The sequence below is a fragment of the Beta vulgaris genome, chromosome 8, assembly GCF_026745355.1.
Source record: "Beta vulgaris subsp. vulgaris cultivar EL10 chromosome 8, EL10.2, whole genome shotgun sequence".
NCBI lineage: Eukaryota > Viridiplantae > Streptophyta > Magnoliopsida > Caryophyllales > Amaranthaceae > Beta > Beta vulgaris.
In genome coordinates, this window is record NC_079209.1 from 17,677,382 (window position 1) to 17,693,910 (window position 16,529).

A 16,529-nucleotide genomic window follows, 5' to 3' on the forward strand; every position below is an offset into this window, starting at 1 on the left:
TATTCTTATTTTGGAGATGAGTCAACGTCTACGCAAGCCATTGGATGGTCGAAATTGATTTTGGGGCTTTGGACTTTGTGATGAATCATTGTCCTTTGTCGATAATTTTCAATTTCAATCTGCCAATCTTGAATCTTCCTTAACGATGAGTTTCTTACTTCTATTTCCTTACTTCCTTAGAGCATCATTAACCATGAGCGAAAAACAAGAATCATGAGATAATTGAGAAAAAAAGGGTCTTAATCATGATTGAAAAAAAGATCATGTGTTGAATGGGAGTGATTGGGGCAAAAAAATGGGATGGGGTGAGTGAAATGGTGATCAGGAGTGGGAGTGGGACCCACTGCCTGATCTGACGAAAATCAATTTTTTTGGCTTTCCCCCAGCCAAAACGACACGTTTTGGCTGAAAATTAGCCAAAACGCGCCGTTTTAGCTTGGGGAAAGCCAAATAAATTTGACTTTGTCAGAATTCTGACGCGTGTATCAGATTTTCTGACGCGCGCGTCAGTATTTGACACTTGTCAAATTCTGACAGGTGAGAGAAATAATACAATTATAAATATTAAAAATGCAATATCTTAAAAAATGCAAAGCGAAAAAAATAAAAAAATACCAATGGCTCTATTTTTCAGAGATCTACAATTAGAGACCCATTTTGTAATATTTTAGATAAATTTTTTTCTAGCTATTTACTAATTTTCTATAATTTTGCTTATTTTATATGAAATATGTCCCACTTTTACACTTTAAAAAAAATAAATAATATTTTTGTACATTTGATTTAGTTAATGCTAAAAACGCTATTTATGTATTTATAAATTAATTTTTTTATCAATTAGTAATGAATATTTAATATTATTAAAACGTAAATAATAAAAATATTATATAATGGTGATGGGGTGATGAGAGAGAAAAAGTAGTTGGGTGGGATAAAAAAGTAGTTGAGTAGGTAAAAGTAGTTGGGATGATTGAAAAATGGTTCATGGTTAAGGAGATGAGTGGGGAAAGATTGTAGGATGCTATTTTTTAGAGAGAGAAAGTTAGAAAGAGAGTGGGATGATTGAGTTTTTCACTCATGAGTAATGGTGCTCTTACTTCCTTGTATTATTAAGTCAGTAATGTAACATGTGTTCACCTTAAATTCTTAATTCTTATATTGTATGATTGATGTCGTTGATTTTTTATTCATTAAATTATGAAGTAATTTTTTTAAAAGTCTATGGTATCTTATTTTTTTTTAACCAATTTTAATATACAGAGCATACATATAAACATATATATATATAAGACTCAAGACTTATTATTACGGAAGACTTTGGCAATTTGGCAATTTGGCGTGGGTTTAATGTGTAGGTTTTAGGTGCTTATATTTTGGCTTGGACATGATTATATCAATTATGGATGAAAGCTTCAAAGTGGATGAAGTGTTTTACATGAAATTGTTATACATCTTTTTGAGTTTTGTAACTACTAGATTACTATTGTTGATCCCTGAGTTATACTAGAATATATATTAAGGGCCCACATTTATCAAACTGTCCCGGGCCTAGAAATTATCAGGACTGGGCCTGCCTAGATCATAAGGAAAAAGGAAGAAAAATATAATAAAAAAGAGGAGAGAGGAGGGTATGGTCAGATCGTTGTAACTTGTAACGATCTGATCAAAGGTAGATCAAAGCAAAAAAAAAGCTGGAGGTAAAAAAAAAGGAAAAGCAAAGTATATGACACATGCCACAATGGGAGTAAAAAAAATATTATTGGCTCCACACCGCTGTCACACTTTATCCATCCAGGCTAATATAACTCCAATCTCACGATTCACATATATTCAGAATTTTGTATTGTTGCAAATTTTTGCAACAACTTTTTTGAGCTGTTAATTTCTTTTTTAAAAAATAAAAAATATATCAATGTTTATATATTTTTTGTCTACAAATATAGACCAATATTAAGGTACTTCCACAAATCTTATATTCAGTTAATTTTGTTACCGAAAATTATATTATTTCCTTTTAACATTTATCCAATCTTACAAAAATATATTTTCTTATACAGATAAAATTAAGGATAGAAAATATATAATGGGGTATGGTAAAATATAGGAGATAGAATGTGATGATCAACAATATATATCATCCATTGGGGTAAGCAAATGATGGTAAAATCGATAGTGGATCATGAATGATCTGGAAGAGTAAGAAAGTAATAAAATAATTGATGATCTCTAATTTGGGATCATCAATTGGACATCCTCTAAGATATAGACAACCCTCTTCTATTGTTTTTTTTTTTGGAAGAAAAATGGACACATACAAAGTTGCAAGATGTTATAAAAGTGTAGGCCACGAATCGACTACTAATTAATCAAGCTAAGCTTGACCTAGTAGTAAGGAAATAATCTTCTAACCTTAAAATTGGTTGTTCGATCCCCACTAGTGCAGTAGCGGATCAAGAATTTTCAAATAAGGGGTAGTGTAAATAAACTTGGTCACGATTTTTTAAAGGCAAATGCTAGCTATGGGTGTTCCTAGGACGGTGGATAAAAACTTATATTAATATATTATTCTTATCCAGCTCCCCGGGACACACGTTAGCAGGATCATATTTACAAATATTATATTATTCAAAATTTAAGGTCATAAATACCAAAATATGAAAATAAATAAATATTCCATATACAGTTGCATTCTCTTCCAAAAATATGCGTCTATTTAGAAATGTTCAGCAATTTAAATCCTATTCTTCTATTTTTTGTTTGTTGGTGTGATTTATGACTTTTGAGTACAAATAAATACTATACTTAAATATTACACTCCTTTTACTTGGTTTCATTTCTTCGAGGTTTCATACTTTTTCTCTCTCCTCATTTTTAATTGCTTTGTCATTATTGTTTCCTTCTTCCTCAACCTTATTCTGATATAATATTCACATTTTGTTCCACTTTGGGGGTAATGTAGTACATCCTCTTCTGAATCTGCGAGTGCACTAGGGAAATTTTGGGAGAGTGTTTCCTCTTACCACCCCCACACTCAACGTATTTGCCCACAAACCTAGGTCGGGTTAACCTGCGAAAGGTTACAGTCTGACAAGGCCCTTTATTTTCCCATAAAATCCCAGTGGGGGCCAAAAAAAGAATAGACTCCTAACTTTTTTAATACATACCCTGCTTTCCTTCATTCATAGTCAATTTTTTTAGAACCTAAATATTTATCTACTTAGTCTTTAAAAAAAGAGGTTTGCTATTTGAAGCCCTAAAATTTCTTATTAATGCCCTAAACATGTATTTTTATACTGTATTTTATACTTTTTTAATACTTCTCCTTCTTCCTTCATTTTCATGCCTTTCACCCACTTTCATACCACCATGGACGCCCCACCCAGAAATTGAACAACTTTCTTCTTGTCATTGTCAACTTTCTTCTTCTACCTTTCTTCTTGTCAAATACTTCCAAATGAAAGTAATTAATCTGCAAAGTAAATCTCACACCAAATTTTTCTTCCACTTTGTTCACCACCACTAGTCCACCGCGCCCACAACCCACAAAACAAAATTCACATCCACAAACATGAATCCAACAAACAAAAAATAAAAGATCTGAATTTATGAGAAACAAAAATTGAAATTTTTTTTATGGTGAGTGTCCATGGTGGACGCCCCACCACAGGCGTAAGCGTCCATGGTGGACGCCCCACCATAGCCGTAAGCGTCCATGGTGGACGCCCCACCACAAGTACAGGCGCCCACCATGGACGGTTGTGCCTATGATGGGGCGTCCACCATGGACGCCTACCATATTTTTTAAAAAAAAAATTCAATTTATGGGTTTCTTCTCTCTGTTTTTTCTGCATTTATCTGATTTTTTTTTTAAGAAAAAAGGGAGGCGTCCACCAAGGACGCCCCACCACCAGTGGAGGCGTCCTTGGCAGGCGCTCCACCACATGGTGAGGCGTCTGCCAAGGACGCCTCCACCGGTGGTGGGGCGTCCTTGGTGGACGCCTTCCTTTCATTTTAAAAAAAATTCAGAAAAAAGGGGTTATGGAGAAATCATTTGCTGTCGGAAATGAGTGTTGCCGGAAATGAGTGTCGCTGGAAGAAGGAGAGAGAGGGGGTGAGGTATGGGAGTGATGAGAGAGAGAGGGGGTGAGGTATGGGAGTGATGAGAGAGAGAGGGGGTGAGGTATGGGAGTGGGAGGGTGAGAGAAAGTAAAATAGTATAAATACAGGGCGTTAGTAAAAAATAATAGGGCGGCGTTTAGCAAACCAGTAAAAAAAATTACGATTCCAGATGACATGTATCATTTACGGTTGTCTTACATATACTACACACTTTTCTTTTCCTTGCTTCCTCATCTTTTCTCTTGGTCTTTGTTGTATGTGTTGCAACGAACGCAATAAAGCTGCAAAAAATTAAAGAACAATTGAGACAAAGATTTAACATGGTTCACTAATAATGTGTTAGTTACGTCCATAAAATAGGGAAACTGATTTTATTAGGTTTAGAAGAGTGAATACAAATTACATAATTATATAGAGACAAAATTTAATTATACGATTTATATAGTACCTAATTGACCTAAAAAAAATGGACCTATACCGAACAATTGACACAAGTATTTAACTTGGTTAATCCTAGTGCCAGATCATTCAAGGCATATATCAACATACGTTCTCACGTTCTTTCATATTGCTATTTTCATAGTAAATTTTGTTTGATCTAACTTAATGTTTCCTTCGTTCCCAACTAAGTCTTATGCTGAGTAAATTGACACCATTTATCAACCAAGTTTGACTTATTTTTTTCTGTATTATATAAAGAAAAGCATAGTCAAATAATTCGTCTTAATGCATACTTTCAAATTATAAAATTTTTGTAATTTTAAATTTCGAGCAATTCAAGATATTAATGCTCTAAGAAATGCATTGGGTTACATGAAAACTGAATGTAACACTTATTTAGAAATGGAGAAAATATGTACTTGTTGACTATTATTGTAGGTGACATATGACTTCAAACTAATGAGTTAGTTTTAGTTTTTTTGAAAGATAAATTTCATTAATTGGAGGCCAAACGACATCTACAATAGGTATTAAAGAAAAACAAGATACAATCAAACAAAATCAAATCACATTTGTCTTCGATGAAACTACAATGGACCATATCCAATATTGTGGCGCAAGTCCCTTGTATTTGTTGTCTGAAGCAACTATTAATGGAACCGTCTATCACGTTGACATAGTTTGGAGAAGAATATTATTGATCTACCCATATTGACCACATCTGAGCTTCCAATATATTCATGTTGATAGTCTTGAACTTCTACCAATGAGAACAATTTTCTATACTTACAAATAAACAAACTGGACTCACAACTCGCACAGAGGAGAAGGAGATCGCCACAACATAGAAGACTCGACTTCCTATAGAAGGTTACAAGAACTCTCATAAAAAGAGACTAACTTATCAACAAAATAAAAGGACAAACTAGAAAGAGAAAACAAGCTAAGAGAGGAAAATGGACTTATAAAATGTGAATGAGTGAGTTTTAGTTTAAATATAAGTTACTATCCTTTTTAGCCCCTAACTAATGAATGGAAAGGGGAAAAAAGGGATGGTTAAAGAGAAAAACTAGGTTTAGGATTGAACATAAAAAACAATCTAATACTTATAAAATGTGAATGAGTGAGTTTTTGTATAAATATAAGTTACTATCCTTTTTTTCTACTGATGCAAGATGAAGTATTTAAATTTTGTTTAAAGAAGTATCTTTAGATAAAATGTTTAAAATTTGTGTAATAGTACTACTCCATCTTATAATAAATGTAGCCGCTTTAATATGCGAATGATGATAATTTGATAACAAAAGCTACAGACATAGGGGTGAAATTATGTGACAATGAGTCATTATTTGAGAACATCTATTAGATATATACGAGAATAGATTTATGTTTAAAACATATGTAATGTTTTCTTAGAACATATGTAACTGTTTTTTTTATAGAAACATACTTAATTTTTTAAGGGAAAATACTTCACTTCATAGAACATATGCAACACTTTCAAAACAACATAGGTTATAGGTTATAATTTTTTATGTTCACCGTATTTTTTTAAGGAAATTGAGTCATATGTAAAGCTTAATATATGATTTAATAGATATCATTGGACAACTGACGAGGTACAGTGGAATAACTGAAACTACTGAATCCCGAATGATGACTATTGAGTTGGTTGATACATAGTAAGTTATATGGTAAACATTTTAATTGTTATTTAAATAATAATATTTTAAAGAATATTTTGTACATATGTGTATTAATATATATTGTTATTTGTATGGATGTTATGTTTAGTAATACAAGTTTGACTTGTGTGCTTTGACAACCCATGCTGACGAGATGACTCAATTTCTCAAAATCGAAGGAAGTGATGGCGTTATTATTGCCATCATACAGTTCGGAAAAATAGCTAACTTTCATGGTTTGTTTAAATTTTATCCATTTATTTTATAATTCATTTCTCTATATATTAATATGTATTAAATTGATTATATTATGTTTCTTGTAAATATATTGAATTTTTTAGGAGTGCTACGTGTTTGCACTTCCCGCTATGCTTCAAGATTGTTCATTAATGACGATATTCCTGAAATTAGCAACTTCAAGAATTGGTTGGATTTCGATTATATATATATATATTTTTAATATTCAATTGTCAATATATATATATATATATATATTATATATATATATATATATATATATATATATATATTAATTTTATATTTATATTGCTATGTTAATATATATAATAAAAATTCTGTAGCTTTCCTTCAAGTGGTGAACAAAAGAGTGGACAATTGACACAATTATCTAATGACACAAATACTTTCTAAAGGAGTAATCAATCAAGGATATATCTGATCTACTTGAGATAATAAGGTTATTGAATGTGTACTTTTCTTATCTTTTAAATAAGTTTATTTAGTATTATTTATGAACTCATAAAAATGTATCCTTATATTTGTTTATTATAGGCTGGAATATGTGTTAGCTTGGCAACTATTGAAGATATTGATATTCAATATAGTTGGTACTATGATGCTTGCAAAAGATGTAATAGTGGATTGGTTAGAGAAGGAGATGTAACTCGATGTAGGAAGGAAATCATGTTGAAATCAACCGTCCCAAGGTAGTATGTATTACATAATTTAATAAATATTTTATATTAGTTTTATAATAAACGAAAATAATAATATAAAATTTCGTTTGGTTGTTATATATTTTCCACGAATATTTAATATAATAGGTTCAAGATCAAGTTCATCGTATCAGACAAGACTGCCGACGCTTCTTTCTTAATGTTTGATAAAGAAGTATGCAATTGGTTGGTAAGACGGCCAAAGAGATACTAGACTTGCAAGACAAGGTTATTATGAATTACTTTAATTCATTAACAGTTTTTTATATTTATTTAATTCAATTAATTATTAAATTTACTTATATATATATTACATTATTTATCTTAAGGATGCTGAGAAACAACATTTTCCGAGGATTTCAAGTTTTTGCTTGGTAAAAGATTTTTGTTTAAAGTTAAGGTTCCACATAACAATGCCATAGATGAGAATTCTACCTACACCGTTGTAAGCACAACTGATGATATAAGTGTGATTGACAAGTGATGGACTTTACATAAAGATTGAGGTAATTACAACATGAACAAATTATTAGAAGAATTAAATTGAATGAATTTAATAAGGTATATTCTTATATTAATTTTTGTTGTTTACGTATTTTCTTTTTCATAGCATGACTTTATATGAAGAAGCAAAATGAGGCCGAAAGTGTCAAAGATGGTGGAGAAGAGAAGGTATTTTGAAATTCAAATTTGTAAATTTTAATGAATATAGTTTTAATTATAATATTTAAATAAGTTTGGTTACTTTTTTTTTTACATCTCCTTCTCTAATTAACCAATGAACGTTTCATATTGTAATATGTAAATTTTACTAACATATTAATTTCGAACTTACAGGAATTTATAAATTCTGAAGGTGAATCATCGGCTTCTCAAATAACACCACAAAAACGACTTATCAAGTTGGAAAAAAATGGAGAGAATGATAATGACAAGTCTCCACTTGATATGCAAGAATCTACTACAAAGAAGCTTAAGGCCATTCAAGAGTAGTGGATGAGACTATTTCGTAGTATTTAAAGAAAAATTCCGATTGTGGATTATTTATTTCAAATCTTTTTTCAATAACTGCTCCGTTCATAAAGAACTATATTATTGTGGTTGGTTAAAAAATAATTTATAATATTTCATATTATGGTTTACTTGGATGCTATATTCATATTTTTTTTTTTGTATTCATTGATTGTCTAACTAACTATTTTAAATATTTTCAGTAAAAATACATACATACTCATTAGTCTTCTTATATAATCGTCTGATAATAAATTATGTATACGAAAACATAATCAATTTAGATATATAATTAAAATAATAATTTTAATATATAATTTTTACAACTTTGATAGGTTTCTTATAGAATTGTAGGACATGATTACTATTAATTGAATAAGTGTATTTAAATAAATGATTATGTGAGATATGTTTTTCTGATTTGTAATAAATCATATATATGGGGAAAATATGAATCAATATATACTATAGAGGAACATATAACTAACAAAAATATTATTGGTTATCCGAATTTCATTTTAAATAATATATAGATAATACTTTCCTTATAATAGTTATTAGAATAAGTTTAATTTTGGTAAAAAAAAGTATACGTTTAACTTTAGGCCTTAAGTAAATAACTATAATTACATATATATATATATATATATATATATATATATATATATTATATATATATATATATATATATATATATATATATATATTGTATTAGATCATATATTATTATCAAATATTGTTAGGAAAGTATATTTTTTCGAATATTCATTATTCCGAAAATTTCTACACTAAAATCATGACCAATATACTTTGAGTTATACTCCCTCCGTTTCCTAAAGATCTTCCTTGTTACTGTTCCTACAGATACCAAGGAGAATCCATTTGTGTGGGGTGTGGGTGGGTAAAGTAGGAGAGAGAAAGGGGTTAAGATAAATAAACAAATATAAAGGGGTTAAAGTAGGAGAGAGAAAGAGAGTAAAATTGAATTAATAATGTAATGGTGGACCATATGATAGGAACATGAGAGGGTAAAAAGGAGAAAATATTTTCCAAATAAGGAATAAAGTAAAAGAGGGAAAATCTTTTGGAAACGCACTTAAACGGAAAGAGGGAAGATCTTTAGGAAACGGAGGGAGTATATAAATCAGTTCATTAAACAATTTAATAGATTCAAAATTACCTCATCACTTTAGGTGTACAATAAACTCATTATTATTATTATGAAGCGTAAGTTAGAAAAAAAATGTCTACTAAAATGTCTTCCCCAAGAAATTCTTATAGACATAATTTCACGTCTTACAGCTATTTCTATTGCTGATTTGTTTAGGTGCAAGATAAGGTATGTTATATGTTCAACGATTGATTGAGATTTTGTTAAATTACATATATATAACATCTATATAATTATTATTCTTTATTTCTAAATGTAGTTGCAAGACACTTAATGATATTTGTGACGATGAAAAAGTTCTACAAAAAGTATCTATTGAAAGCTTGCTAAACTTATCATGGGATTACATCGATAAGATTGATTATTTGTTTACACGATGTTTGGAGTGTAAAAATCTTGAGGCTATTGTACGAGTTGGAATGGTAACTGTTTTTTGGTAAATTAATTATATACATCAGTTAAATGATTTGTATACATTATGTTGATAATTAATTTTTTTTATTAATTCTTCCAGGTACAATATTTTACTCAAATGAAGATAAAAGAGGGTATTGCAAGTTTTAAAAAAGCATCAAATGAAGGCTATTTAGTTGCAACCTAATTACTGGGCCTAATAAATCTATGCAGTGAAGATGTGAATTTTAAGGAAGTTGGTTTTAAAATGATACCAGATACACTAATTAAGATGGGAGTGGAAAGGATTGTCCAGTGTCGGCAGAAAATTCGCTATCATTTTTCTACAATATGGACAGAAAATAAAATTACTATTCAGTCAGATTCATTTGTATGCTATAACAATATAAAATATGAGGTGAAAAGGAACCTTTGGGAAGGTGATAATTACAACTATGAAGTTTCATATGAACCTATCATACTATGTAATGCTTGCAAATGTGATCGAGAACTTATCTTCTTCCTATCATTTACTCCCTCCGTTTCCTAAAGATCTTCCCACTTACTGTTCCTACAGATACCAAGGAAAATCAAGTTGTGTGGGGCATGGTGTGAGTAAAGTAGGAGAGAGAAAGAGGTTAAGATAAATAAACAAATAAAAAGGGGTTAAAGTAGGAGAGAGAAAGGGAGTAAAATTGAATTAATAATGTAATGGTGGACCATATGATAGTGACATGAGAGGGTAAATAGGGAAATTTGTTTTGCCAAATAAGAAATAAAGCAAAAGAGGGAAGATCTTTTGGAAACACCCTTAAACGGAAAAAGGGAAGATCTTTAGGAAACGGAAGGGAGTATGTCATAATAATATTTAGATATTTATTTTTTAATAAAGTTTATTATTATATTGTTTACGTATTGTCTCCATATTGTGTCATTAATAATAACGTAACTTTCAATTAAATTTATTAGTTAGTAAAAAAGTATTAAAATTGTTTAATATTTGATTTGATTAGTATCCGATTTTTTCCATGTCCAAAACAAGTAAGTAAATGTAAAAAACATCTGTCAATTACAAATTTCCTTTTTCAAATTGATTTTGAATAAGTCATATATTTAGTTAACATAAGTATAATTGCACATTTTTATAATTTCACAATGTTAGGATATATTTTATATAGGAAAAATCAAGATTCACAAAATCAAATCTTATGACAATGTATTTATTGCAGAAAATATCGTGTAATATACGTTTATTAAGATTCGTAAAAAGCAACATATATATAATGTGTTCTCGATGCCTAAATGTATTGTACTTAAAAATAAGTTATTTATACAACTTATATGATTTAAAATTTTATAAAGCCAAATAGTATAAACTATTTCTTAGTATGAAGTCTGAAAATATATTTATAATAGTTCGCCTTCCCACAGAAATTGTTTTTGATATTATTTCACGTGTTGGAGCTAATTCTATCAGAGATTTATTTAGGTGCAAAGTAAGGTACGAACCATGTTCAACAAATTATTCATACGTTTTTAAATTATTTATAAATAATGTCTACAGATAATCATTCTTTTGATATAGTTGCAAGACATTCAATATTATTTGTGAAGATGACAAAGTTCTACAAAAGTTATCAATAGAAAGCTTGCTAAGCGTATCTTGGGATTACATTGATAAGATGGATTTTTTATTTACACGATGTTTAGAGTGCAACAACATTGAGGCTATTGTTCGAGTTGGAATGGTAATTTTTTTACAATAATTTTTTCATAATATTTATAAGTTGATAGGCCTTCACATTCACATTATCAAATAGATGTTAATTGATGTTTTTGCAAGTATATTTTATATTGGTTTATTCATATATCTACATGTTTTTTTTTATAGGCATACTTTTTTACTGAATCGAGGATAGAAGATGGTATTGCATTTTTCGAGAAAGCATCAAATAAAGGATATTTAGTGGCAACTTATTTGTTGGGACTTATATATCTTTGTAGTCAAGAAGCGAGTTACAAAGAACTTGGTTTCAAAATGATACCAAGTACGTTAATGAAAATGGATTTGAAAGAGATTGTAGAATGTAGGAAGAAAATTCGTTCTAATTTTTCGGGAGTATGGATAGAAAATAAGATGTCTATTGAATCAGGATTTTATTTATGTGATAGAGAAGAAGCATGTAATCTGGATAGAAATCTTTTTGAAGATCATTAATGCTACTACGAAGTTTCAGATGATCATAGAATAGTATGTGATTCTTGCAATTGTAATCGAGAACTTATGTTCTTCTTATCAATTATGTATTAAGTATAATTATATGTTCTTAGTTCTAATATAATGATTTAATACATTAATAATTTGTGTCTCCAAAATGTATTATACCGGAAGTATGCTTGTTATTTTAAACATTTTTACATAGTTTACGTTTTATCCTCTCACCCCTTATTTCAATATAACTTTGAACTAATCATAAAATAATGTTTAAAGTCGACTAATATAATATATTGAGGACTAATTTCATTTATTTCAACCTTAATATATATATTCGTTAGTAGTATTATCTATTTAATAAATTTTAAAATTATAATTGGTGTGTATTAATAGGAAGTATGTCAAATTTAAGGTAATATTATCTTATTATATCCATTATGATTCTGATGTTGACAAATAAATTTTTTTTTTTCGAAATTAACCTTCTATATATATTACATGATAATTTAACCTAATTGTAGCTAGGTAATATTTGATAACTAAAATTAAGGCTAAAATCAGGATTGAAATATTTGCCAACTATAAATAAATATGTATTCCTATTACATAATAAATATTATGTATGTCTATCAATTCTCATAGGTTATAATATTCATTCAAATAATATATTAAGATAGCGTATGATTATTCATTTTTAATATTTAAATTCATTCACCAATTTGAAATGAATAATGAAAATGATGATCCAAGTGCATCAAAACAATATCGTCATGTTAAGAAGGGAAGGGGTTCAAAACGACATGCATATCATACAGGTATGTATTCATCTAACCGTTTATAGTTAGGTTTTATATATGAATATATGATATTCCATCTTCTTCCCAATAAATACAATATAACTAATTATTAAATACTAATTAAACTATAATAATTAAAACTAATTATTACATTTAACATTTCACGATATTGATGGAATATCAAATATTTCTTATAAAAACTAATTATAAACAATTTAGTAATTATTTTTTAAAGCAAAGAAAAATAATATATATATAGGATTCTCACCTAAATTCTTCATATATCTTGTGCAATGTGTTATAAAGTGGTTGATTATACTCATGTTATTCGAATGCATATCTACATGAAAATAACAAAAAAATAAAAATTATTTCAATAAAAATTATATTTAAGACTATTAATTACAATTGATGAAGTTTAATTTCAGGAAATAGCAACACTATCTAATGTATATGTATTTTATTCCATGGCAATATGTACTTTATTATTTATACAAGTATTCTTCTACTAAATATATGTTTGATTAGCAGACTTACTCGAAATCCAATCCCATACTTTGTCGCCAAGAATAGAAGAGGATTTTACAAGTCAAGCTCTCATTTAAGCAATATTTCAAATGGTAATATATTTATCATTATTTTATAATTAAATTTCATCATTTTCGAATATGTGTATAGTTGTGACATATTTGATAATTTTAAAATATATAGTTGTGACAAGCTTTGAAACACAAGTGCAATCAAATGAAATCCATATTCACCAATTATATATGCAAGGGGCAATAGGCAAAGAGAGAGGTACAAATTAGCAAGGGAAAACAGGATATATATATATATAAAAAACACAAGTAACAAAATCATAACATGTTACATGGTATGTATTGTTCATTGTATTTGTCTATACATATTTGCTTTTAATATATCATTTAATATTTGTGGTTATGTGAAATATAACATTTTTTTGATTTTTTGCAGATAATGTTAGTCAAGAACAAGAACTACATTTTCATTCTCAAAGAAGTCACATAAGTTGTATTGCTCGAAGAAGTCCTTTATGCGACATATCTAATGGTATTTCTATTGCATAATATTCCCATTATAATGTTAAAATAGTTAAAAGCTCATGAATTATGTTATTTTTTTTATACTACTCTATTTGTAATTATACATGACATACAATATGTTATAGTAATAATAGATGTCATATTTATTCTGTTTTATCTATCGTTAGTTTGAAAACTAATAAAAACAACATTTTTATCCATTTATTGTAAATAAAAAAATTAATTTTTCTTCATATATTCGTTTAGTCATATGGAATCACATTATAATACATATCCTTAACAATTGATTCAAATAATTTAAACTTGCATTGGAAAATTAAAGTTAATCTAATTACAAAAAACAGCACAGAAATTTGAAACGTTCATAAAAATCTAGATTTTATTTGTATTGCACTAATATCTGTTTCTTCAAATTAAAATATGTTTATGTTGATTTATTGTGCATATTTAAGTTTTTCCAATTTTATTTACTCAAGAAAGTATACATATTGTGCATAAAAATACAAAAATAAAAAATTAATACCTTACATGTATTTTCTTGAAGTCTACTAAATCTCCTTTGCAACATACTGACATGCAACCCAGTTTTTAATTTTAACTACATAATTGCAAAATTCGTATAAATAAATATTATAATCAACCTTGGTTAAATATATATTTATGGACAGAAATAAAAAACATTAAATATAAAATTTTACCTGAAATTCAATTCAAGTGAACCGAATATAAAATATACCAACTTATTGTTGATATTCCACCAAGATCTATAATTTTAAAACCAATAAAATCATATTATTATTCAATAGTACACTGTTTTAAATTTAAATTATAATTAAAAAATATTAGGACTTTATTTCTTATTTTCATTATGTTGAAGATAAAATTTTGATTTTAAAGAAATATTAACATGCAATCTAAATACTCAATCACATTTGTAATAATAACCAATAATATTAATAATTATAACGAAAATTTTTTGTAATTATAAATTCATCATGTATAATAAGATCGGACGAAAAAAATTGTTAAAAGAATATTTTTTTCACTTCCTATTAAACTTATGTAGCTTAAATTGACCCATAATTCACAAAATTTTTACATGCAAATCAATATACCAATATAATTTATTGTAGTTATTCATATCTTTTTAAGTAATATCCAGAAATATAAAAAACTGCATATATACCAAAAATATTTGTTTCTTACTTTCATTATATTGAAGATAAAAATTTAATTTTCAAAAAATATTAACATGCAATCAAAATACTCAATCATGTTTGTATTAATAACCAATAATATGAATAATTATAATGAAAGAAAATTTGTAATTATAGATTCATCATGTATAATATTATCGGAAGAAAAAAATTGTAAACGAAATATTTTTTGTCACTTCCTATTAAACTTATGTAGCTTAAATTCACCCATTATTCATCAAAATTTTTACATGCAAATCAAATTTCGAATATTCATTATTGTATTCATTCATATTTTTATAAGCAAAAGCAAAAAAAACTATAAAACTACATATCCATATAACACAAACTATATAAACATAAACGAAAAAAAAAGAATGTTAAAACTTACCAAAAATCTTTAATTTCCATCTTGAATATGTTGAGATGATGACATGCAACTATATTTTCCAAGTAATTCCTCCATAACTAATCAACATTTACTAAATTTCCGAATTGAAACTTCCAAAAAATGGAAATATGTAGCATTTCCATATTATGGTCTTCCGTACATATTTCGAACCAAAGAAATCTGATTTTTTTTTATGTTCTGGGTTGGGGAGAGGACGGGGTGGATTTGGGAAAGCAAAAAAATCAAAAAAATAAAGGGAAAACAAAAATAAAAGTTGTAAAAGTCATGTGCAAGTCACGTGTGTAATGGGTTTAACCTGATATACTAGGTTATCAGGTCACCAGAACCATTTTTGGCAAAGTCATGCAATAGTTAGGTCCAACTAAAAATAATCAAAAGTTGGGACTGATTAAAGAAGATGTCCAATAGTTGGGACTGTTTTTATCAATTTTTCTTATTTATTTGACATTTACTTTAGCCACACAATCTCCTTCTGATATTGCCAGAAGTAACATAAAGCTGATTATGTTAGAAAAAAGAGCTCGAGGTATGCATTCTCTACTTTTCAATGAACTGATTGTATTCGATAATTACATCGATTTGTTTATTTATATTAACTAAAATGCAATAATTAATAGGTAGCTCTATGGTTTCTGGAGACATGTTGGAATTGGCACAATCTCATAGTAATGTTCGATCTAAGAGACATGTGGTTCGAAGTTCAAATATCCTTAAATCAGTTACACGGAGAACTATAAATGGTATTAATTTATTATTTACTTATTTAATATAAGTATGTAATATTTGAAGTACTTTTCACATCATATCTAAAATGTATTATTTTTTTATGACTGTTATATAAAGATGAAAATATTGAATCAAGTTCTCATGACAATCAATACTACCGTTCAAGATGAGTGTGTTACAGAATACGATAGTGACAACGACGTCAATTATATGGATATCGTTACAGGTTGGCATATAATTTTTAATAACTATTGCAAATCATGCGAAACGTCGTACTTATTATTATAATTTGTTGTATTTCTTATTATTTATGTTTATATCGCATATTTATTATTGATTTTGT